This window comes from Bos mutus, chromosome 1 (genome assembly GCF_027580195.1).
Source record: "Bos mutus isolate GX-2022 chromosome 1, NWIPB_WYAK_1.1, whole genome shotgun sequence".
In the NCBI taxonomy this organism is placed as follows: domain Eukaryota; kingdom Metazoa; phylum Chordata; class Mammalia; order Artiodactyla; family Bovidae; genus Bos; species Bos mutus.
The window spans coordinates 45,526,412-45,550,295 of NC_091617.1; the positions used below are offsets into that span (position 1 = coordinate 45,526,412).

General features: G+C 39.6%; 1 pseudogene; it reads right to left on the reverse strand.

Moving 5' to 3' along the window:
* Nucleotides 1-3,561: 3,561 nt before the first annotated feature.
* On the reverse strand, nucleotides 3,562-3,850 carry LOC102269654 (ubiquitin-related modifier 1 pseudogene; annotated as a pseudogene).
* Nucleotides 3,851-23,884: the final 20,034 nt, after the last annotated feature.

Sequence of the window (23,884 nt, forward strand, 5' to 3'; positions counted from 1 at the left end):
TGTTGGGTTTGAAGTCTTTATGATTTTCTTGCCTTTCTTTCATGGTTGCAAGATGGTGGCTGTAGCTGTTGTCCACATTTCAGGCATGAGAAATAAAAACTGAGAAAGAACGAAAAGGTGTATGCCAGATGAGTCTTTAACAGGTTTTTCTAGGAGCTCCACCCAATGACTTCAGCTTACATTTTATTGACCAGAACTATATTACAGTGGCTGCCATTACCTACTTGTAAGGAAAGCCATGAAATATAGGTTTCCCCTGCTTCCTTAAAGTACAGTGTTTCTATGAAATGTTTTGTTAAGGTGAAATGGCATGAAGCAAATAATCAGTTACCTGAGGACACATCTTGCTAACGGATGCACAAAATAAGCGGGGACAAAGCACAGATGCTCACAGAGTTCAAAGCTACGGTGGCTTGATGCTGAGATGTTGAGTGTAGTTCCCGGGGAAGGAGCTTGGTGGGGCCACTCTCGTGGCTTGGTGCTCTCTGTCTCTATAACAGCTGCTGCAAAACAAACACTGAATGCTATTTTCATCTTTTGCCTTTTTTCATAAAAGCAAAATCCTCTTGGGATTTCTTTTGGTTAGTGAAAATACTTACTAACATAAGTCTTTCATGAAAGCAAAGTGGGATAAACCAAACTTTTGAAAAGCCGGGGATACATGTATAAGTTTTTTTCTGGGAATATTAGTATGCCCTCTAACATGTGTATTGTGTTAATAAGCAAGTAGAGAAATAGAGATAGGGAATTGGAAGTCAGAATTATGTACCACAATTCCATCCCAATAGCTGAAAAGCTATTGTGAATTTACAGACCCTCCTGCAATGGATAGATAATCCTCTCACATAGCAGATCTTTAGGAAATGCCTGCCACAAAGGGATTTTTAAACAATATATCAAAAGGAAACCATATTTAAGGGATCAGAGAAGGTAGCATACTTTAGGCACTGGAGTCCTTACTCAGGACAGCCACTAGTTTAATCCAGTTGCAACCTGTGGAAAGTTTTTTGTGGTTGGCAGATGTGCTGCCTCAAGTCTGCCTTTTGGCTCACATGATGATTCCTGCTTCTGATTTCCTGTGGTTGGAGCACACTGTTTTCTTTCTTTCAGAGACATCTTGTTCTTGTCTGAGTTACCACACCATTACTCATCTTCTGTTGGCTCTTTGTTGGGTTTTCCATAATGTTATCCAAGGAGATGCAGAGACATGAAAATCACTGAGCTGCTATAGGTCAAGAGTAGGGTGTTGAGATGCACTATTCATATTTTTTCCTTTCAATATTTCTTAGGATATATTTCAGACCGAGCGAGGCAGACATCCTCTGATTAGCACCCATAGTAATTGCTGCTTTAAGCTTGCCTTTTACTCCCTAGGTTTCTATACTTAAGTTGGTCCAAGGAGTTGGTTTCATAGAGTGTTACTGATGCAGGGGAACAGAATTGGAGTTTATTTTTTTACTTTACTTCAATCTCAAATTTGTAAATTGGTGTGCAACTGCTCTACTTTCTGCTATAAGAGAGATGAAAAGTAAATTTACCGGTTTCTTTACTTTTTAATTTTATTTCTATACAATTATTTGGGTCTTCCCCTTTTTATTTTGATTGGCAATTCCAGGTTTTTTTTTTTTTTTTTTTTGACTATGTTGTGTGGCATGTGAAATCTTAGTTCCCTGACCAGGGACCAAGCCCATGTCTTGATCAAGCACAGAGTCTTAACTGCTGGACTGCCAGGGTATTCCTTACCTGCCTCTTTAAAAAGCTAGGGTTATAGATCACTGTGGTCACAATGCATAACGTTAGTTATGTAGAGAGTGGAGCAAAAGCTAGGGACATTCATAGTTAAGTTGGCTTCCCTTGTAGCTCAGTTGGTAAAGAATCTGCCTCCAGTGTAGGATACCTGGGTTCGATCCCTGGGTTGGGAAGATCCCCTGGAGAAAGAAATGACAATTCACTCCAGTATCCTTGCCTGGAAAATCCCATGGACAGAGGAGCCTGGTGGGCTGAATCCATGGGGTTGCAAAGAGTCAGGCACAACTGAGCAACTAACACTGTAATACTATAGTTGAGTCAGGTGAAGGGATATGAAAGCAAACAGAAGATTCATGCAAGAAACATGGCTTGGGTGGAAGGCACAGAGTATGGTTACTAATTGGAATGAGGAGAGGGAAAAGGGAAGGCAGAGGAGATCAAAGTTGATTCTGGCGTCAGCACTCTGAGGATGGAACTGCCATTGGGTTAAAGAAACTCAAGATCTGTTTGGGAGTAATAGTAGGGACGATGTGCTCTGTGTTCTCCCATATATTAGTATTTTGTGGTGATGGTAGAGGATGAAAGTATCACTAAATAGACTGGTATGGGTTATTAAAATGCTTAGCTGCAAATCTCTTCCCAATCACTTTGTGGACAGCATTTGATTTGAATTTTGAATTCAGATCTATTGGGTAACATGCATAAAACTCATTATATATGAAAATGAGGTGAGAATCTGTATTTCATCACTATCCCATCTCTCCTGTGTGTGCTAGTCACTCAGTCCTGTCTGACTCTTTGCAACCCCATGGACTGTAGCCTGCTAGGCTCCTCTGTCCAAGGAATTCTCCAGGAAAGAATACTGGAGTGGTAGCCATTCCCTTCTCCAGGGGATATTCCTGACCCAGGGATCAAACTCACATCTCCTGCATTGCAGGCAGATTCTTTACTGCCTGAGCCACAGGAAGCCCCGTCAATTTTCAGATACTATAAAAATTTGGTGTGGAAACTGAGGCACAACTGAATTCCCCCACCTCATGCCTCCATTTGCTAGTTCAAGGTCTAGCTGTACACCCTCCTGCTCTCAATCCCCAGTGGAATGAGCTGCATGTAGGCAGCCTTTTGCCAGGGGGAGGATTTCAGGAGCCCATCTGGTAGCTCATGTGTGGAGAGGCTGGCCAGGGTTAAGGGCTGTGGATGGTGGAGCAGGAGGAAGGGTGTTGTTGGAGGAGCAGCTGCTGTGTGTGTGCATGGGGGGATGGTCAGCACTAAATAAGGGACACCAGCTGGGGTTCCATAATAATATCAGTGGGGGACAGGCAGAGACCTCTGCTGTCCATATGGGGAAACTGAGATGGAGCCTTCAGTTTCCAATTTTTGAGAAAGGGGGGGCCTGCCATCAGCTATTGAGGTTCATTCATCTTCCCCAGGAAGGCACCATGGCCCAGGAGCTGCGGTGTTTGTCAGCAGTAACTCAGTGACATGCAAGCAGGGACAGCGGCTGGGTCCCCTGGCCACACAGACCCCCTCCACTCCTGCCACGCTGAGGGGCACCCTCCTCCACCTTAGCTGCTGGGGCAAGGAGTGCCTGGCCCAGGCACCTGCCAGCCGGCCTGCCTTCCCTTGCTCACGTGCCTGAGAAAGTCTCATTTTTAGCACCTGGACTCTTTTCCCTGCCTGGAGGGAGCTCAGGGGACAGAGTGAGAAGAAAGTAGCCAAGGGGGACAGGAAGATCTGGAAGTAGGGCCCCAGGGAACGTCTGATCGTTCTGTTCTCCCCACCCCAAGGGTGCCCAGACACAGAGAGCAGCCCTTAGCCACCATGCAGCGTGGAGTTGAAGAGGATGCTGTCCTGGTTCTGAAGCTGGTAGTTCAGCAGTTCCCAGTCGGCATCGTTAATCAGCACCAGAATCCCTGACTGCAGGGATGAACAGCTGTTGCCTTGGATGAACAGCTCTGGCCACTCTGCTCTTTTAGCAAATTCTTCTTGATCCAGACAAGGAGGTTCCTCCAGGTAAGGTGACTTGATGCTTCTCCATACTGTTGAACAGGAGCTCCGCACTGCCTCTGAACTCCACCTCCACTGACAAGGGTGCTGCCATGTTGAGGAAGCCGAACTCACCGGAACTCCCCATCTCTACTAGTCTCTTCCATATCCCTGAGCCTGAATGATCACATACTCCAAGCAAATTGAACTTTATGTTTTAAATACTTTTTTTCTTTAAAATTATAAAATAATATTGTCTCTTTCAGGTTTCAGGGGACATCTTTTTATGTTTGCCAAATTGGTACCCAGCTTTCCTAACTCAGCATTTTCCAACTGACTTTGATCACATGGACAAATTACTTGCTTGCATGGCAACCTACACATACTCTAACAACAATTCTTTAATATACCCACTTCGTAAAGTGATTTCTATTGACGATTGATGAATTATTCCTGGATGATAAAGAGTCTTTAAAATAAATGAAGGTACTTGACTCTTCTGATTGGCACCCATACAAATCACTACTTTAAACTTGTCTCTCTAGGTTTTCATATTTAAGTTGGTCCAAGGAGTTGAGTTGTTTTTTCTGAGGCAGGGAAAAAGAATTGAGCTTTATTTCTTTACTTCTTTCTTGTCTTTGGTAGGACTCTGTATATAGGCCGCATAGTGTGACAGCAGCTATATGCTATCTCCATCACAATTGTGCACTTGGAATATAAAAAGGGCAACATTAATATAAATTTCCATGTCCCATCATCCCTGCCAGATTAGGGCACATCAAAACAGGGTTCTATGTATCTTGAAAGACCTTTGACCTCTCTATTATATAGCTCAGCTAGCAAGTGTGTATGTTTTTTAGCTCTATCTTGGTTCCATTTTATGTTCTGATTATTACTTATTTAAGCCTATTTTTATATTTTAGATCTGTAGGCTCCTTTAAGTGATTTTTGGAAGAGGAAGTACCCGCATATGCATCAGTGAACCCTGGTATAGCTCCCAGAAGCTCTCTTAAGCCTGATTGTGCATGTAGATTCAATGTAAGTAATAGAAATCTTTTTTGGTTTTGGTGAAGAAAGTATTTCTCTCATGTATTTTCTTAGCTGTCACCAGCCAGTGGGTACACTCATTAGTCAAAAAACAAGAAACAAACCTAATACTTGTTGAGCCCCTTTTATGTACCAGAAACTTCCGAGCTTTTTACTTATTTAATCCTCTCAACGATTCTGTGAGTTAGGTCCTGCCATTATCCCTACTTAATAGATGTGAAAATTGAGACCCAGAGACGTTGGTGAGTTGTTTGCACAGTCAGCGTGGAACCTGAGTTTGAACCCAGGTCATTTGATTCCTGAGCTCACATGATTAACAAGAACATGATATTGTCTCATCAGAACAGAATAATCACAGTTACACAGGCCCCGGTCCCTTTGTTCTTATAAGAGCTTCAGTTCTTTATAATGTGCCCTGAATATTCTTCACCACCAAGGACAGTGTCACATGTGCTCCCAAACTACTTAACTATTAAAGGGCATAACTTGCATGTCCTCCAGGCATTAATGGATCCTGGAATCCTTGGGAAGCCACTGCTGTGGGGTGGGGCAGGCTGTGGCAAAGGGGAAAACACCCTTTCCTTGCTGTGTCATACTCTGGAAGTCAGGCCTCAAACCTGTGCTGAGCGTTTGCTGAATTTTATCCCCCTCCTTTCAGAGTTTTACTCAGTCTCCTTCCTCTCTCCAGGTCTCAAACATTAGTCCAACTGGGACTTATAAGAGTTAGTGCCACCATGTTGGGTCCACACCCCTCATCCACCCCTTCATAAAACTCTTTGTGGTTAGTGGAGCTCATTATGCATAACTCTTTCAACCTGGGTTTTCTCCTTAGAGACTTCTCAGTCACACAAAAATGGGCTTCTGTCAGCACATTCTTCAGTTTTCTAAACATAACTGGGCAAGTCTGAATCCGGTAGTAGGCTTCTTGGAACTCTCAATTCCATCCCATGAACCACCACTGGTTCCCACAAATTGGAGCCTTCCTTCTAAGATTCCCATAGCTGCTGTGGGCTCCATCCAGCCCAGAGGGGAAGGAGAAAATCAACCTACTTTTCTTTTCTTTTTTAAAATTGATTTCTTCCTTTAATTATTTCTCTTTTTAAAATTCATTTTTATTTATTTCTTGGCCATGCAGCATGAGGGGTCTTAGTTCCCAGACTAGGGATCAAACTCATGCCTCCTGCAATAGAAGTGTGGATTCTTAACCACTGGACTGCCAGGGAAATCCCTCAAGCTGCTTTTCTGATTTGCACCTACTCAAACTTGGGTCTCAGGCTATACTCTAGACATCATAATTTTCTGGCAGGCTATAATGATAAGTCTGATTTGCACATCTGCCCTAACCTGATAGTGAAAACTTTAATACATGTGACATGTTAAGCCTCAAGGCTTCCTCATGCTGAAAGCAGAGCTTACTTTCATTCCCAACTATTTCACTTCTGTGAACAGATTTGAGATTTCTTGAACACATTCTCATCTGTATAGTCTACAAAGGCATGAGTGATGGTTTTGCTATGATTCAGTCATTTTTTTTGCATTTTCTTATAAAATCTAAGATGGGTACTTGGGTTTTCACCTGTGTCACGAAGTAGCCTCACCAGGTGTGAGAATCTGGTGATCTTTCCTACTTCCCTGAAAGCTTGAGTTTCCACACAAGCATTTTGCTGTGAACATCCTTGACAACCTATTTGATCTATGTGGGTCTCATCTGCATGTCAATTTGCTGCATCCTTGCCCTTTTCTTCTTTGACTATTTTATCATAAACGGAACTATAAGCATTCCCTTCTGCCTTTTGATGTGGATTTATATAGAAAGGTAGCTTACTCTGCTCTACATTTCCTAATGACCTTTAGTATTAGAGGCAGTGCCTCGATGCTTTCATGTACCAATGCCTTGGTGCACTTCAGTTTACTCTGTTCATCTTTTTGCTCACTTTCATTTACATCCCATCCCACCTAGCCCCACACCAGATAACCTGTGCAGAGTGGGCTGCTGTCTGTCTATGGCATGTCCTGGTTATTGGTCAATCACTAGGGAATTCTTCTGGTGGAGGGTAACTGCGATGGCTTTGATACCTTTTACATTAATCCATCCATGCCTGCCAAGAATCTTACACCACTCTGAGGAAGCATAAAATATTTTTACAAATTTAAAGCCCATAGAGGAGGGCTTAATACTGAACTTCCAGGGCTTACTTCTTGATCACTCTGGGAAAAAGTTTGCAATGTTTTGCAGTTGTTACTCACCGTTTTGAGTCAGTCCCCAACAAGGGTCCTTCTGCCTGGAGTCTTTCTAACCCATTGAAGGGGAGAGACCAAGTCTGATCCAGAAGCAAAGGAAAACTTATTCTTTGAACAGGGAATGGATAGATGTGAGTTCACACTCTAAAGCAGCGGTCTCCAATACTTTTGGCACCAGGGATTGATTTTGTGGAAGACAATTTTTCCATGGACCGAGTATGGGGGTGGGGGGGATGGTTTTAGGATGATTCAAGTGCATTACATTTATTGTGCACTTTATTTCTAATCTAATGCCATGGTTGATCTAAAGGAGGTACCAGTTTAAGGTCTGGAGGTTGGGAACTCCTGCTCAAGAGCATTAAACTCCCTTGATTGGTCATGGGCGGGGCTGCTTTATAGAGATCTCTTCAGGGAGGGGCGGAATTCTCTGGAGAAGGCCAAGGTGCAGCTCAGTGCTCTGCCCAGCGCCTCTGCATGCAGCCTACCGCCGCTGCCATCTTGAATCACTGAGTAACACGCAGTCCGTGGTGGCTTTTCTCAGGAGGACCCCTGGTATGAAGGGCCTCGTGAGGCACTCTACACACTGCGCCCTGTGAGCAGGTGACCCTAGACTAAGCACAAAGAAAAAAAAAGTTTAGTCTTTATTTTATTACCCCGATTCTATTTTTATTTCCTGGGAATTTTTACTGGGCTTTGTCAGTGACACAAGCTTGGGCAGGTTATTAAAACCCATATAGATCGTCTCTTAGATAGGTCTGGATACACCCATTCTTGTGTGTTTCAAAGGCCCCTGGAAGGTGGTTTCCATAACTCCTCACTTCCTGAGGGTAGCACAGCCCCACATGCGTCTCCTAACATTGCTCGGCAAGTCATTTGGCAGTTTGTTGAGGAGGGACAAGCCCTAGTTGTAGAGGCAGTAATAGCAATGAATAGCAACTATTTTCAAAAGCACCCACCATGTACCAGACACTGTCACTTTCTGTACATTATCTCATTTTATCTTCACATAATGAGGTAGGTATTTTCCACAGTTTACATATGACTAATATTAAGTAACCTATTCAAGATCCAATTTCCCAACGCCTCAGCAGGTGTGGCTTGTTTAATTTCCACCATGTTCACCTCTACTCACAGAAACCTGGATGATGGAGATGTGCAAACTACCCAGCAAGCATAGAAATTAATAATGATGTTATGTTGGTGTGCTCTGAAATGATACTTTGAATTTTGGGATTCTGCTGGGAAATAGCCTTTTGTCTCAAAAACCTGGTTTGAGTCTTTCATCAATTAAATAAGCTTTCTGGATTGCAGAGTATATGCCTCTGTATGACTGCTGCTGCTGCTGCTAAGTTGCTTCAGTAGTGTTCGACTCTGTGTGACCCCATAGATGGCAGCCCACCAGGCCCGACTAGTTTCAGTTTATTGATTATGTGAATGTAGCGATAGATGGAGAAGGCAATGGCACCCCACTCCAGTATTCTTGCCTGGAAAATCCCATGGACGGAGGAGCCTGGTAGGCTGCAGTCCATGGGGTCGCTAAGAGTCGGACACACTGAGCGACTTCACTTTCACTTTCACTTTTCACTTTCATGCATTGGAGAAGGAAATGGCAACCCACTCCAGTGTTCTTGCCTGGAGAATCCCAGGGACGGGGGAGCCTGGTGGGCTGCCGTCTATGGGGTTGCACAGAGTTGGACACGACTGAAGTGACTTAGCATAGCATAGCGATAGAAATGCTTTAGTTTTTGTAACAGTCCTTGATTTTTAAGATATATTTCATTATTTTTATATATTTAACATTTCTCCTTTTCACATGCTCACTTCATCTTGCCTCTCTTTTTATTTGGTTCATGTTGATATACACAGTCTGTCAAGTTCACCAGCAATGGAAGTAAGTTGTTTTTCTTCTTTTTCCTGCATACACTGTGTGACAATAAATATACTTCAAAAAGGGAAGCATAAAGGGAAATTAATTAGAATATCTGTTTGTTTCCACGGCACCAATAAAGACTGGACCTTCCATGGATAAAGTAGGCTTTAATGTAAATCTTCTTCCCTTGAGAGATGTCAGTTAAGGTCAACCATGCATTTCCCACTAGAAAGCAGATCCTGGATGTTGCTACCTATTTAGGACATTTATGAAACCACATTCTCAGGATTGGCATGGTGCTGATGAGTGGCAGTTAATTCCACAACTAGGAAAGATGTCGATGCTTTTCTTGGTGGAGGATGTTAATCATATTTGCCCTCCATCAGAGATCAGTGTTTTTATCCTATGAGGGATCTGTGCCCATCCTTCTTCTGAACAGCCAAGTCTTGAAAGGTGCAACTGGGCCTTTGTTCATACTTTTTCCTCTCCTGCAGAACATATAGTTCTTGGCACACAGTGAATAAGTGTTTCTCTTAACTTTTCCACTACAGTGTTCTAAGGGCAGTGTGAATTTGTATTTCTTGTCCATTGGTGAGGCCTGGGGGAAAATTTAGAAGCACTTCATGTCAAAAAGGACATTCTTCTATTTTATTTTTTTTTAATTTATGTGTATTTTAAAGAGTGACATAACCCTTAAAATTTTTTTCTTTTAAGTTCAAATAAAATGAATGCTCTTGAAAGATATTATGTTACACTGAGGCTTTTGGTGTCTACTGGCCTACCATTGTATATTCTCAGAGGTACAATACTTTAGGTTTAAAAACAGAAGTATTTGTTTTAGTCATTTCAGGCTGCAGTAACAAGGTAGAATAGATCAGGTGGTTTAAACAGTAAACACTTATTTCTTATAGTTCTGGAGGCTGAGAAGTCCAAGATCAGAGTACTAGCATGATTGGGTTCTAGTGAGAGTCTTATTCATGATTTCCTTATTGATAATGTACATTCTATGGTTTTGACACATGTGTAATGAAATGTATCCACGACTATGCTGTCATGAAATTTCACTACCATAAAAATCCTCTGTGCTTAGCCTACTCCTCCCTTCCACTCCACTAAGCCCTGGCAACCCCTGATCTTTTTATTATTGCCACGGTTTTGCCTCTTTCAGAATGTTGTAGAGTAGAACTCATCATATGTAGCCTTTCCAGATTGTCTTTTTACACTCAGTAATATACATTTCATGTTCATCTATGTCTTTTCATGCCTTGACAACTCATCTCTTTTTAGTACTGAATTATATTCTGTTGTCTGGATGTACTACAGTTTATTCATCCATTACCTATTAAAGAACATTTTGGTTGGTTCCACATTTTGGCAATGATGAATAAAACTGCTTGTAAACATTTGTGTGTAGGTTTTTGTGAGTTCAGTATAGTTTTTACTTGCCCTTTTTCCTTATGCTAAGTGGAAATCTGAACTCCTATCACTTATCTGTGACCTAATTATTTTAGGTCACCTAAATAATAATTAGGTCACCTAATTATCAGTGACCTAATACCATCTAGTCCCTCTTCTGTGCATGAAAACAACTATCTAGGAATTCCTACAGTTTTTCATATTTTAAGCTAAAAAGCACCAATTTGGCTAACTTTTTCTTATGTTGTATAGGATATTAAGTCCTATACTATATGTCTTATATAATATAAGTCCTATACAATGCTAGGAAATATTCAATTTCCTAATTACCCATTCCCCACTCCCCCACCTGACCCAGATAAGCTCCATTGTATGAAAAAAGGAAGACCGTGAACAGATATGGCTGTATCACCCCAAGAGAACAGAGGGACCATTATTACTCTCCCTGTTTTGGGCAAAATACCCTGTTAATGTAATTTAAGTTTGTATCCACCCTTTTGGAAATCTTGCTACTAAATTTGTTTAAAATTTTTGTGTTTATTTTGACAAACTTATTGTTAGGTCAGTCTTTGCAAAACAGTACTTTTTCCAGAGGACTTTAAGAACTTAAAAGCTGGACATTTTATATGTCCCTAGTAAGATTTTTCTTATTAATTTTGATCCACTATTCTAGCTTGTTGAATGTGTTTTCTTCCTTTAAAATATAGATTCTATAATCAAATGTATTATCCATTGCTCTTTATTCAAAATGTTGTCCTTATGCTAAAGAATCATCTATTCATGACAGGGTTTTAAAAATCTTGAGTTAAAAGGAGAAAACAAAGATATTCCCTAACTCCTTGCCAGAGATAAATATTATCAGCATTTTAGTATATCTCTATCTAGTCTTCATCTCTATGTACATACATATATCCCTCTATGCATTTATTGCAATACCAGATATCTGTGATGCATATGATCGTATGGTATAGTTTATTTTATAATTTCCTTTTTTCTCACTTCATTCATCTTTTATTCAATATATTTTAAAAATACCCTTGAAGTGCATAGTATTGTAGGAAATACAGTGATGATCAATGCAAATTAATTGCTGTTTATTTAGTTAGTCTCATGACTTGACATTTAGATTTCCCCCAGATATTTTGCCAGAAATAACACCATGTAGCTAAAGCCTCGCAAACATCTGTGACTATTTCCTGAGGAAGTAGAACTGTGACTCAAGAAGTAAGTAAAATTGTAACAGGTTTTGATATGTTTCAGTAACTTGTCCTCCAGAAAATTATGACATAATCTGTATGTCATTTAGCTGTTTGAAAGCTTGGTGACTATTCCTTTTATTTGTCAGCAAATTATTGATGAAAAATTTGCAAGAGAGGACCAATGACAAGATTTTGGAGAAAACTAGTAAATCATTCTTTCAAAATTATATTCATTAATCAGAAGTCTGTGAGGACAATTGTTTGCTCAGTTGTTTTATACCTTGTCCATATTCTGTTTTTAATCAACTAGGGTTTCACAAGAAAGTTTGTTGAATTTTTTTGAAATCGATATAGTCTATATCTACATACTCCCTGTCTCCAACAGTGTAACAATCCTAGGAAATAATATTTTATTAGTTCAGTATAACATTCTCTGTAAATGATACTGGTTCCCAGTGCTCACTATTTCCTTTAACAGCACTGTCCAAAGGAACTTTCTGCAGTGATAAGTATTACCTGTGCTCTTCAGTATAGTAGCCACTAGCCATATGCGGCTACTGAGTACTTAAAATGTGACTAGTGTGACTCAGGAATTGATTTTTATTTTTTAAAAATTTAAATAATTTAAATGATGAGATTTGACTAGTGATTATAGTGGACAGTGCAGCTTTATAATATCTGGCAAACCACCTTTCTAATAAGTATTGTATAATTTGAGTTTAATATTAAACTGAGAAACTCACAGTTCCTTGTGAATGAAGCTCACATTTCATTCACAGAACACTGATTTACATTGGTCTCTCTCACTTTGTTCTTAATTGCAATTTTTTATTTAGTACATCAACTCATAATTTTTTAAAGATTTCTGACAATGATTCTGTGTCAATGATTAATATCATCAAGTTGTTGTCAGGTGCTGGGATATAACTGAATCTGGAATATAACTGATAACTAGTTTTTTCAATGTGGCTTTATTTCCTTTAACAAGACTTTTCTTATAATGTGAACATCATTTTCCTTGATGAAAATGTAAATAAAAAGAAAAGTTGAGTAATTTTTTTTCTACTTTTCATCTTTGACATTATTTTTATCTTTCATCAATAGCTGGCTTTTCCCTTACTCATTTTTCTTAAAGTTGATGTAGCTAATAGGATCCTTTCTGTTGTCAATGACATTTTTGTCATTGACAAAATGTTTTGTTTTGACAAAACTAAAATATTTTGGTTATTAGTATTCTTGTTAGAATACTATTCTTTTACTTCCATCTACAATCATAAGGCTTTTATTTCCCCCTAGTTTTTTTAAATGTCATTTAATAATTTAAGTTCAACAGGAACATGTATATCCATATATATACTCCTTTAACTGTTTCTCTCTGCATCCCCTAGGAATCAGATTTGATTATATTTTAAATCAGTTCACCCCATTCAGTGGTGTTGACAGGCCTTTAATTGCTAGGCAGTGAGTCCAGACTGGAGATTGTTAGGTGAATTAGATATGAGTGTTCCCATCAGAAGACTTTACTAAGGTAAGCCAACTTGTATACTATAAGCCATATACAGTAAATATAGCATATGCTTATTAAGAGTAATCACAATGTTCTGTGGGAGCATAGCAAAGAGATAGGATTAATTTTGCTTGTAGAGCATGTAGAATGGGATAAGGAGGCTGTGAAAAATCAGAGAAGTCTGGAACAGAAGTGATGTTTGATCAAGAATGAATAAGAGTTTGTGGGACAGAGAAGCTGGGTAATGTGATATCCTATTCATGAATGTGATCAGTTTGGTTAGTTTTCTGTGATTGTGGTTTTCATTCTGTCTGCCCTCTGATGGATAAGGACAAGAGGCTTATGGAAGCTTCCTAATGGGAGAGACTGACTGAGGGGGAAACTGGGTCTTGTTCTGATGGGCGGGGCCATGATCAGTAAATCTTTAATCCAATTTTCTGTTGATGGGTGGGGCTGTGTTCCCTCCCTGTTGTTTGACCTGAGGCCAAACTATGGTGGAAGTAATGAAGATAATGGCTACCTCTTTAAAAAGTTCCCATGCACGCACTCAGTGCCCCGACCCTGCAGGAGGCCACTGCCGACCCATGCCTCCACCGGAGACTCCTGGACACTCACTGGCAAGTCTGGGTCAGTCTCTTGTGGGGTCACTGCTCCTTTCTCCTGGGTCCTGGTATGCACAAGGTTCTGTTTGTGCCCTTTATTTTCTTGGGCTCCAAAATCACTGCAGATGGTAATTGCAGCCATGAAATAAAAAGACTCTTGCTCCTTGGAAGTAAAGCTATGACCAAACTCAGTTCAGTTCAGTTCAGTTGCTCAGTTATGTCTGACTCTTTGCGACCCCATGAATCGCAGCACTCCAGGCCTAGATAGCATATTAAAAAGCAGAGACATTACTTTGCCAATGAAAGTCCATCTAATCAAAGCTATGTTTTTCCAGTAGTCATGTACAGATGTGAGAGTTGGACTATAAAGAACGCTGAGCACCAAAGAATTGATGCTTTTGAATTGTGGTGTTGGAGAAGACTCTTGAGAGTCTTTTGGACTGCAAGGAGATCCAACCAGTCTATCCTAAAGGAAATCAGTCCTGAATATTCATTGGAAGGACTGATGTTGAAGCTGAAACTCCAATACTTTGGCCACTTGATGTGAAGAACTGACTCACTGGAAAAGATCCTGATGCTGAGAAAGATTGAAGGCAGGAGAACGGGATGACAGAGGATGAGATGATTGGATGGCATCACCAGCTCAATGAACATGAGTTTGAGTAAGCTTTGGGAGTTGGTGATGGACAGGGAAGCCTGGCATACTGCAGTCCATGGGTTTGCAAAGAGTTGGACACGACTGAGTGACTGAACTAATTCATAAATGAAACATAAACAGAAGCCAGATAATATATACTGTGCTTCAATTAGTTCTGCAGCTGGAGTAGAGTACTTCTTGGGTGAATGAGCAGAGACGAGACTGAAGTTAGGGAACAGCTAAATGATGAGAGGTGGTGAATGTTTTCTCAGGGATTTGGATTTATTCCAAATGGAATCAACTTGAATGTTCTTGAAGAGAGAAGGGAAATAGATTCTCTTAGAAAAACAATTCTGGCAGTGTGAACACAGGATATGTTAGATTTTGGAAAACTTGTGTCAGGGAAGCCATTAGTCAAGAGGATGATGAACATACAATTAGTTCAATGCAGAGTAATAGAAGGAGTTCAGATTGAGTGACATTTAGAAGGTAGAATTGATAGGATTCAGTGGCTGACTGAGTGTGGGGAAAAGGAAGAGGCAGGAAGATGATTCACAAGTTTCTCATATTTTTAGTGTTTTTGTTTGAGTTCATTTTTTCTCTTGAATCACTTTCCCTTTAGGATCTCTGGATATGAGATCATGTCTATCTTTCCTCTGAACTTTTGGAAACTGTTTCCCAGTGGTGAATGAGTGTGTGCTGATTTTACAAAGTGTTCCAGACCTCCTGTCTTAGGAATTCCAAGATGTGCTCATCACATTTTAAAAACTTCTTTATTTTGAGATCATTTTAGATTTACAGAAGAGTTGAAGAAATAGCCCAGTGAGTCCCCATATACCCTTCACCAGCCTGTGTTTGTTAACATCTTACATAATTATAGAACAATTACCAAAACTAAGTATTAAGCCTTAATTCAGTTACTTTTAACTGAATTACAAAATTCATTTGAACTTTGCTCATTTCTCCATAAATATTCTTTTTCTTTTTTTTCTATTTCTGGATCCAAGCAAGGATCATACATTTCATTTAGTTGTCATGTTTCCTTAGTATCTTCCAATCTGTGACAATGCCTTAGTTTTTCTTTATCTTTTATAACCCAGATGATTCTGGAAAGTACTTTACTAGGGTTGTTAACTTTAATCAGTTAGCTAGGTTGGTGTCTCTTAGGATCGCCACTAAAAAGTTACTATTTCCCTCTTCTTATTACTCAATATTTTGTGGGAGTCTTTGAGAACATGCAAATATCCTTTTTTCACTTAAACTTTCACCCACTCATTTTAGCATCCTGAAGTGCATCTTACTTTCAGCAGTTATTACGTGTTGTTCTAGTTGTTATTTTCTATGCGTTAATTGAAATTTTTCCTTTTTTTTTTTTTTAAATAGCCTGATTTAAACCAAACTTAAGGAAATAAAATTATGTTATTTTTTCCAGCTTTATTAAAATATTATTGACAAATAACATATGTAAATTTAAGTTATACAATGTGATAATTTGATATCCATATATGTTGCAAAATAATTACCACAATAATGTTAGTTTAGTTAACACCTGTATTCCTCCCATAATAAGCATTTTTTTTGTGTGTGTGAAGGCATAACATTCAAGATTTACTCCCTTAACTTTTGAGTCTATAATACAGTATTGTTAAATATATTTTCCATCCTGTACCTTAGATTCCCCAGAATTTATGCATCTTATAGTTAGAAGTTTATATCCTTTGACATGTTCCCACCCCACAAAACTCCAAGCCTCTGGCAACCATCAATCTACTCTCTATTTTTATGAATTTGACTTTTTTAGTTTCTCTGTACATGGAATATCATGCAGGGTTTGTCTTCATCTGTCTGACTTATTTCACTTAGAGTAATGCCCTCAAAATCCATCTGTATTGTTACAAATGGCAAGATATATGGCTGAATTATATAATCATATAACAAATATAAATGCATATAATATATAAATATAATATTTTCTCTATTCATTCATCCATCAATGGACACTTATACTGTTTCCATGTCTTGGATGTTGGGCAAAGTGCTGCAATGAACATGGTGCAGATATCTTTTCCAGATATTGTTTTCATTTCCTAAGGCTATTAATACAGAAATGAGGTTCCTGGATCATATGGAAGTTCTATTTTTAATTTTTTGAAGAACACCTCATACTGCTTTCCATAATGACTGAAATAATTTGCATTCCCACCAACAGTGCATGAGGTTTTCCATTTCTCTACATTCTCATTTGTTGTTTAGTCACTAAACTATGTTCAACTCTTTTTGACCCCATGGACTATAGCCCACCAGGCCCCTTGCCATGGGATTTTCCAGGCAAGAATTCTAGAGTGGGTTGCCATTTCCTTTTCCAGAGGATCTTTCAGACCCAGGGATTGAGCCCACATCTCCTGCACTGGTAGGTAGATTCTTTACCACTTAGCCACATTCTCATTAACATTTGTATTTCATTCTAGCAGGTATGAGGTGATAGCTCATGTAATGCTTTCATAAGGAAGAATGGTGTCTTCTCTCTCATTGGTTTATGTAATTATTTATTTATAAAAGGATGGATTCATGGATGTTAAATTATTATTAGGGTTAGGAGTCTATATTCATTTTAGTTAATCTGTTGATAAATATTTTTCAACTTTGGCTATTGGCTACTCTTTCAGGCTCTTATGCCATCTTCAGATGTTTGCATCCTTTGTTTTTGAGTCCTTCCTTATTGTTATGACCATGCTGTGTATGCTCTTCTGGTATTTTCCTTGCCTCAGCCGTGAAATCAACCAGTTCTCCAAGGAGTGCTCATAGCATTTTAATATTCGTGTCACTTCTGCTTCACTAAGCAATTCCTTTTTGATCAGAATTGAGTCAAAAATACAAGAGTGACAGATTAAGTGTTCTCTTTTGTGCTTCCTCAAATTTTTGAGAAAGAAAAATTTCACTAGGATATACTGAATTTGCATTCAACAAATAATTATACGAGTCCTCTCTATGTCAGTGCTGGGTTAGGTATGAGGATGTACCCTCCTCTGAGGGAGTATTCTCTAGGCAGCTTGTCCCATATTTCAATACCATACACTGATAGAAGAGCTCCTCTTTAAGCAAACTCAGGTTTTCTTTGTCATGCCTCTTCTGATGACACAGGATTCCATTAACCTAAAATGTCCCTGACTCCCAATGTGTTGAGGTGTACTCAGGGGGTGTCTCATATGTGCTTACAAACAAGGCCAGTGAGTCATGTACAGTTACTATGAGGAAACCTCTATTCCTTGTTTTGTTGCTTGAGCATCCTTCCTCTGTTTTGAGTCAACAGAAACAATGTTTTTCCATTTAAATAACTTTTGGTTAGTGACATAATTCCCTAATTATCTCTGGTTACATTCCTGAAGATGTAAGAATTAAAAGATCACATCAGATCAGTTGCTCAGTCGTGTCTGACTCTTTGCGACCCCATGAATCGCAGCACGCCAGGCCTCCCTGTCCATCACCAACTCCCGGAGTTCACCCAGACTCACGTCCATCGAGTCAGTGATGCCATCCAGCCATCTCATCCTCTGTCGTCCCCTTCTCCTCCTTCCCCCAATCCCTCCCAGCATCAGAGTCTTTTCCAATGAGTCAACTCTTCGCATGAGGTGGCCAAAGTACTGGAGTTACAGCTTTAGCATCATTCCTTCCAAAGAAATCCCGGGGCTGATCTCCTTCAGAATGGACTGGTTGGATCTCCTTGCAGTCCAAGGGACTCTCAAGAGTCTTCTCCAACACCACAGTTCAAAAGCATCAATTCTTCAGCGCTCAGCCTTCTTCACAGTCCAACTCTCACATCCATACATGACCACAGGAAAAACCATAGCCTTGACTAGACGAACCTTTGTTGGCAAAGTAATGTCTCTGCTTTTGAATATGCTCTCTAGGTTGGTCATAACTTTCCTTTCAAGGAGTAAGCGTCTTTTAATTTCATGGCTGCAGTCACCATCTGCAGTGATTTTGGAGCCCAGAAAAATAAATTCTGACACTGTTTCCACTGTTTCCCCATCTATTTCCCATGAAGTGATGGGACCAGATGCCATGATCTTCGTTTTCTGAATATTGAGCTTTAAGCCAACTTTTTCACTCTCCAATTTCACTTTCATCAAGAGGCTTTTGAGTTCCTCTTCACTTTCTACCATAAGGGTGGTGTCATCTGCATATCTGAGGTTATTGATATTTATCCCCACAATCTTGATTCCAGCTTGTGTTTCTTCCAGTCCAGCGTTTCTCATGATGTACTCTGCATATAAGTTAAATAAACAGGGTGACAATATACAGCCTTGATGTACTCCTTTTCCTATTTGGAACCAGTCTGTTGTTCCATGTCCAGTTCTAACTGTTGCTTCCTGACCTGCATACAAATAGCAATAATAAAAACTAGAAAAAACAAACAAACAAACAAAACAAAACAGGAAATGGTAAGAAAAGTAAGTGATGTGATTTCTGGACATCCTAAGATTTAAGCATGTTTTCCTGAATTTTTTCTCAGCAGAAATGGAAATCAAATATGTCTATTGACTGAGCCAGACCTGAGAGAGAGAGAGCAAGGGAGTCCACTGATGCTATGTATACAGGCCAACATTCCTGGTCACAAGACAGGCTGAAGGGTAGAATTGAAGGGGCACATATGTAGCGTATGACAGAAGAGGGTCACGCAAGAAGGAAATGGTAGTACAATAGATTTCTGCTATGCAACCTGATGCTGAGAATTCAAGAATTACATAGTTGGTCATTAATTTCATACTTAAACCATTCAGTTGCATTCACTTGCTCAGTTGGGTCCGCCTCTTTGCAACCCTGTGGACTGCAGCACACAGACTTCACTGTCCATCACTAACTCCTGGAGCTTGCTTAAACTCATATCCCTTGAGTTGCTGATGCCATCCAACCATCTCATCCTCTGTTGACCCCTTCTCCTCCTGCCTTCAATCTTTCCCAGTGTCAGGAAAACTCTTTTCATATGAGTCAGTTCTTTGTATTAGGTTGCCAAAGTATTAGAGTTTCAGCTTCAGCATCAGTCCTTCCAATGAATATTCAGAACTGATCACCTTTAGGATGGACTGGTTTGACCGCCTTGCTGTCCAAAGGACTCTTGAGAGTCTTCTCCAACACCACAGTTCAAAAATGTCAGTTCGTCAGTGCTCAGCTTTCTTTATGGTCCAACTTTCACATACGTACATGACTACTGGAAAACCATAGCTTTGCCTATATAACCTTTGCTGGCAAAATAATATCTCTGATTTTTAATATGCTGTCCAGGTTGGTCATAGCTTTTCTTTCAAGGGGCAAGTGTCTTTTAATTTCATGGCTGCAGTCACCATCTGCAGTGATTTTGGAGACCAAGAAAATAAAGTCTGTCACTTTTTCCATTGTTTCCTCATCTATTTGCCATGAAATGATGGGACTGGATGACATGATCTTAGTTTTATGAATGCTGAGTTTTAAACCAATTTTTTCATTCTCCTCTTTCACTTTAATTAAGAGGCTCTTTAGTTCAGCTTTGCTTTCTGCTATAAGGGTAGTGTCATTTGCATATCTGAGGTGATAGCTATTTCTCCCAGCAATCTTGATTCCAGCTTGTGCTTCATCCAGCCCAGCATTTCTCATGATGTACTCTGCACATAAGTTAAATAAGCAGGGTGACAATATACAGCCTTGATGTACTCCTTTCCCTATTTGGAACCAGTCTGTTGTTCCATGTCCAGTTCTAACTGTTGCTTCCTGACCTGCATACAGATTTCTCAGAAGGCAGATAATGTGGTCTGGTATTCCCATCTCTTGAAGAATTTTCCACAGTTTTTTGTGATCCACACAGTCAAAGGCTTTAGCGAAGTCAATAAAGCAGTAGACATTTTTCTGGAACTCTCTTGCTTTTACAGTGATCCAACGGATGTTGGGAATTTGATCTCTGGTTCCTCTGCCTTTTCTAAAACCAGCTTGAACATCTGGAAGTTCTCATTCACGTAGTGTCAAAACCCATCTTGGAGAATTTTGAGCATTACTTTGCTAGTGTGTTAGATGAGTACAGTTGTGTGGTAGTTTGAACATTCTTTGGCATAGCCTTTCTTTGAGATTGGAATGAGAACTGACCTTTTCCAGTCCTTAGGCCCCCCTGCTGAGCTTTCCAAATTTGCTGGCATATTGAGTGCAGCACTTTCACAGCACATCTTTTAGGACTTGAAATAGTTCAACTGGAATTCCGTCACTTCCACTAGCTTTGTTCGTAATGATGCTTCCCAAGGCCCACTTGACTTCACATCCCAGGATGTCTGGCTCTAGGTGAGTGATCACACCATCGTGGTTATCTGGGTCATGAAGATATTTTTTGTGTAGTTGTTCTGTGTATTCTTGCCACCTCTTAATATCTGCTGCTTTTGTTAGGTCCATTCCATTTCTGTCCTTTATTGTGCCCATCTTTGCATGAAATGTTCCCTTGGTATCTCTAATTTTCTTGAAGAGATCTCTAGTCTTTCCTATTCTGTTGTTTTCCTCCATTTCTTTGCACTGATCATCGAGGAAAGCTTTCTTATCTCCCCTTGCTATTCTTTGGAACTCTACATTCAAATGGGTATATCTTTCCTTTTTCCCTTTGCCTTTTGCTTCTCTTCTTTCCACAGTTGTTTGTAAGGCCTCCACAGGCAACCAGTTTGCCTTTTTGCATTTCTGTCTCCTGGGGATTGTTTTTAATCACTCTTCCTGTACAGTGTCAGGAACCTCCATCCATAGTTCTTCAGGGACTCTATCAGATCTAGTTCCTTGACTCTATTTCTCAATTCCACTGTATGATCATAAGGGATTTGATTTAGGTCATACCTGAATGGTATAGTGGTTTTCCCTACTTTCTTCAATTTAAGTTTGAATTTGGCAATAATGAATTCTTGATCTGAGCCACAGTCAGCTCCCAGTCTTTTTTTTTTTTGCTGACTGTATAAAGTAGCATTATTTTGTGGCCCTTTTTGTAGGCTATTTCAGCATAATCTATAATCCAACTGCCTGATTCACATTTTCACACAGAAGTTTTACTACTTCATATGTTTTCTATTGGTTTAATATTATAAAGTATTCCATCTTTATTTCTAATTTATACAAGTTATAGAGAATGAGGGCCATGTCATCAGACAAAATGGGGATTCAATTAGCAAGTCCAGAAGGCAGGAAAAAACTAGAGGTCAATTGATCTAGAAATAAGGAGGGTTGAGGGGTGGAGGGTTTCTCAACCTTGTCAATATTGACATTTTAGGTCAGGTAATTGTTTGTGGTTGGGGTTATCCTGTGCATTGTAGAATTTTTAGCAGCAGCTCTGGTCTCTACCAACCAGAAGCCACTGGAGTTTTGAGATCTTGCCTCCAAGTTGTGACCACCAAAAATGTGTCTAGAGATTGCCAAATAGTCTCCGGGAGCAAAATTGCCTGCCATAGCTTAAAAGAAAGGAGACTTAAATTACACAGAAAAAAGAGAATTGTGTTTGCATCTTGATTTATATAAATCAAATGTAAAAGATTATGAGACAGCTGGAAAGATATCAATAACTGGATATTTGATAATTGTTAGGAATAATTGTTAAATTTGGAAGTGGGATAATAGTATTGTGATTATATTTTTTAAAGATTTTAAAAATTGTTGTACCTTGAGTGATATATATTGAGATATTTAAAATTAAACTGATATATCAATATCTTCTATTTACTTAAAAAATACAGTGAGATGAGTGGGTGAATAAATGAATGTTTGTTTAGATGATTGGAGACTGGCCAAGTGATGAGTCCCTGGGGTGGATTCATCATGCTATTTTCTAACTTTTGTATGTGTTTCACATTTTCCATAATGAATTTTTTTTTTAGAGTGATAATAGTATAAAATGGTATTTAGACATAATCAGATAGGAGCCTGGAGAAGGCAGTGGCACCCCACTCCAGTACTGTGGCCTGGAAAATCCCATGGATGGAGGAGCCTGGTAGGCTGCAGTCCATGGGGTCGCTAAGAGTCGGACACGACTGAGCGACTTCACTTTCACTTTCCGCTTTAATGCATTGGAGAAGGAAGTGGCAACCCACTCCAGTGTTCTTGCCTGGAGAATCCCATGGATGGAGAAGCCTGGTAGGCTGCAGTCCATGGGGTTGCACAGAGTCGGACTCGAATAAAGTGACTTAGCAGCAGCAGCAGCAGCAGCAGCAGATAGGAGCCTGGTAGGCTGCAGTCCATGGGGTCGCTAAGAGTCAGATACGACTGAGCGACTTCACTTTCACCTTCACTTTCATGCATTGGAGAAGGAAATGGCAACCCACTCCAGTGTTCTTGCCTGGAGAGTCCCAGGGACGGGGGAGCCTGGTAGGCTGCCGTCTATGGGGTCGCACAGAGTTGGACACGAATGAAGTGACTTAGCAGCAGCAGCAGATAACTACCAGAAAAAACAAACAAACAAACAAACAAACAAAAAAAACAGAAAAAAAGCTAAGAGGAGATTAAAGTGGTAGTTTCTGGGGAGGGTTACAGTGAAATTAGAGTACGGCCTTCTCATTAACCTTTTAGCACTAATCCACTATTAAACCTGTGTGCTACTAATTCTTTGACAAATAAGAAATAATATTAAAAAACCCCCTAAAATCCAAAATAAACACTGGAGAGATGCTATTGATTATTCTTTTTGTGATTTAGATTTAGTTGGATCTAGTTCTATAAAAATTCCTATGTCTAGAGATCAAGTTAAATAACACCACAAAAAATCAATCAGCTGAATCTAGAATGTGGAACACTCTGCATAGCTTATGACTTGCTTTTGATTCAGATCCAGTTACCTTCTTTTTCTCTTCTACCTCTTTTTTGGAAACACTTTAAGAGAACAAAAGCCTTCTGGGGAGGTGGATATTTACCTTTACTTCTTGAAGCTTGTGGCAAACAGATAAAGAAGACTTTTTTCCCAGGCATAGTTGCCAGTTCCTTGCCCCCTTCTTTACTTTCTTTTAAAAATGTCTTCTGGCCTAAGCTGCATTTGTCAGTTCAGTTTTTGTCAGAGCCCTTTGTTGGGGGAGAAGGGAACATTTGTCAAACTATTATTAAATAATAGTATATTATCTCTTATTTTGTTATTGATTGTCATTTGTATGATGACTTGGCAAGAAGCCCAGAATGGGCAAAGAATAAATGGATTATGGTACCCAAACCCCACCCTGAGCTCTAAAACTTTTCATGGTTACAATCAAAACAAACATCTTTTGACCTACTATCCCTAATCCATGTTGGATGCATAATTATACTTCTTTTGTGGTGACAGATTTCTCAGAACTCCTAGGAGACAAAATAACATAGTGACCCAAGGCTGTTATAGATGTGCAGGCCAACAGGATAAGGTGCTTTGAAATGTACTCTAAAGGCTCTTGCACTGTGAGGTCTGTTCACCAAGGTTCCTGTTACCATGGTGCTCAAAGCCACACATTTTAGAATCAACCCTTTGTGTAAATGCATGAAATTTCTAGAAGCTTTCTAATAAGATGCAAATGTGTTACTTGGGAGAAACAACATGTCGACTCTGTGCATCCACAAATTGCCTAAATATGAATTAGTTTATCCAGTTATTTGAGTTTTAAGGAAGTTTTTCAAAGAAGGAAT